Raw genomic sequence first — 3,374 nt, 5'->3', positions numbered from 1 at the left:
GGGATGCCTTCCGGGGCATCCCCAAGCTTAGTTGCTTGGGAGTCCTTGAATATTATCTTGGGGGGCTTCAGGCATCCCCAATCTTAGGCTCTTGCCACTCATTATTCCTTCATCCATCGCGATCTCACCCAAACCTTGAAACTTCAATCACACAAAACTTAACAAAACCCTCGTGAGATCCGTTAGTATAATAAAACAAATTACCACTTTAAGTATTGTTGCAAAACCATTCATATTTTATTTTTGCATTATAGCTACTATATTATAACTTCTCTTTGGCTTATACCACCAATAAAATCGATAGTTTCTTCAAAACTAGCAAAACAGAGCATCAAAAATAGAATCCATCGTAAAGAGGATAGTTTGTAGAAATCTGAACATCTGCCATACTTCTGTAACTCCAAAAATTCTGACAAATTAAGAAACAATAAAAATATTGTATAAAAGTACTGTGCAAAAAGTTTCAGAAGCGTTTGACTTTCCAGTAAAAAGCGTAAATTCAAGCACTACAGCCAACGTTTCTGTTTTTGTACCGCACATACCAAAAAGCAACCTGGTCATCCTAAAGGCAAATCTTGGCACATTATTTTTATAATACAATGGATTTATACAAGGGGATAATTACTTTTTTGAAAAGTTTCGGTAATTAAGATTCACAAAATTTCCATGGGCATGAAGAAAGTTCAAGGCATGCTCCCACTTTAACAATGCTCGTCTCTCTCACTTTCACTTTTCTTTTTGAAAAAGTTTTAGGTTCCCCTCTTTATGTTTTTTGTTTTAAAACTTTTTAGAAGCACTCAACAGAAATAAATGACTCTTTAAAACTTCTGGGTTGTCTTCCTAGCAGCGCTTTCTTTAAAGCCATTAAGCTAGTCATATAGTGCTCAAGTAATGGATCCACCCAGATCCCAAGGTATATCAAAGCCAATTTTAATTAACAATGATTTGTAATTTAGTACTGAGCACAAAGTAATATATATAACATGCAATAATGAAGTCTAACTCTCTTCCAATGCATCGGCATGTCATAAAAGAACAATTCATGCACACAAAGTAAAAGCCGATACATAGCATAAACAGTTTCTTGCAATTTTATTGTATTGGAAACATAGAGGGGCGGAGATGTAGTTCCTCTCTCATAATAATTGCAAGTGGGAGCGCAGCAAGCACATGCATATATTTATCAAAATCATCATGTGCAATAGTAGAATGCAAACCATCAATATAATCCTTAATAAGTGCAAACTTCTCCTATATAGTGTAGTTGGGAGATTCCAAAAAGATAACATGACTATCATGTGTGGTTGCAATAGCAACAAGTTCATGTTTAACATAAGGAACTATAGCAAGTTCATCTCCATAAGCATAATTCATGTTGGCATCACGGCCAAAAGCATATCAAGCATCAAATTCATCAAAAAGGGATATTTCAAACGAATCAAATGGATCATAGCAATCATCCCGCGGTAAGCACGAAGGGAAATTAAACAATGTATGAGTTGAAGAGTTACTCTCATTAGAAGGTGGGCATGGGTGATCAATCCACTCTTCCTCCTTTTGTTCTTCATTGTCCTCATCATCTTTTTCATCCAATGAGCTTAGAGTGTCATCAATTTCTTCTTCCATAGATTCATGCAAAATATTAGTCTCTTCTTGGACAACCGAGACTTTCTCAATAAACACATCAATATAGGAATTATATTCATAATTCTCATAGCAATATTTAAGTATTGCAAAAAATTTAGGCCTATAAACATCATCATCAAAAGCTTCATATTTTTCAAACAAAGATTCAAATTCATAAGCACCCTTAAAAGCAACAGATTCTTCTATTCGTTCCACATCATAGTAATCATATATAACATTAGCATAAGAAGCCAAGGTTTAATTATCATTAAATCTATAAGAAAAGTTAAGGTTTAGAGCCTTCATCCTGCATAAATTCCGAGCATACCAATGCAACATATCAATTTGATCCCGTAACAGTTTCCCTTTTAGAGTCAAGCGATAATCCCTAAAGTATTCACGTTGATCCAACATGTCTCCCATTATATAATTGAATGGGGTTTTCTCAAGATTATTAAAGTAGTGCATAATATCTTTCAATAATGAGCACCGAGGGTTTTAGGAGGTTCCCCATCTCCATGAGTAGCAAGTACACCTATTTTTTGTGGTATTTCGTGTTCCATATCCATATCTAAAGATAGAGAACAACTTAGACCAGCAAATAAAATCTACTTAGTGATAAAGCAAACAAGCACACACGAGAATATTCACCCCACGCTATTGCTCCCCGGCAACGGTGCCAGAAAAAGGTCTTAATAACCGACAAGTATAGGGGGTCAATTGTAGCCTTTCTCCATAAATAAGAGTGTCGAACCCAACAATGAGCAAAAGGAAGAACAAATATTCCCTCAAGTTCTATCGACCACCAATACAACTCTATGCATGCTTAACGTTCACTTTACCTAGAACAAGTATCAAACTAGAAGTACTTTTTAGGTGTGATAGGATAGGTTTGCAAGATAATAAAGAACACGTAAATAAAAGATAGGGGTTGTTTAGATAAATAAATAACTAAGTTAGTTTTAGTAGATAGCTTTTTGTCACAAGAAAGTTATTTGTCCCTAGGCAATCGATAACTAAACCGGTAATCACTATTGCAATTTTATATGAGGGAGAGGCATAAGATAACATAATTTCTCTTCTTGGATCATATGCACTTATGATTGGAACTCTAGCAAGCATCCGCAACTACTAAAGATCATTAAGGAAAAACCCAACCATAGCATTATAAGGTATCAAGTCCTCTTTATTCCCATATGCCATAACCCACTTATCGGTGTTTGTGTTTCTATCACTCACGCAACACACACAATAAGCAAACCATGAACATATTGCAAACCCTACAATGGCGATCCCTCACGCTTGCTCGACACGGAGAGCACCATAGGACAACACCAATAATAAAACATCCAACTCAAACCAATCACGATCATCAATCAACCCATAGGACAAAACAGATCTACTCAAACATCATAGGATAGCCATACATCATTGGGAAATAATATATAGCATTGAGCACCATGTTTAAGTAGAGATACAGCAGGGAGAAGGGGTGTTACACCACTGCATTGAGGGGGAGAGAGTTGGTGATGACGGCGGCTAAGTTGTTGGTGTAGATCACCGTCACGATGATGGCCCCGACGGCGTTCCGGCACCACCGGGAAAGAGGGGGATAGAGCCCCCCTCCTCCTTCTTCTTCCTTGACCTCCCCCTAGATGGGAGAAGGGTTTACCCTCTGGTCCATGGCCTCCATGGCGGCGGAGGGGCGGGAGGCCCTCCGAGATTTGATCTCTCTCTCTCTCTCTCTC

The sequence above is a fragment of the Triticum dicoccoides genome, chromosome 1B (genome assembly GCF_002162155.2).
Source record: "Triticum dicoccoides isolate Atlit2015 ecotype Zavitan chromosome 1B, WEW_v2.0, whole genome shotgun sequence".
In the NCBI taxonomy this organism is placed as follows: domain Eukaryota; kingdom Viridiplantae; phylum Streptophyta; class Magnoliopsida; order Poales; family Poaceae; genus Triticum; species Triticum dicoccoides.
This window is presented reverse-complemented; position numbering follows the sequence as displayed.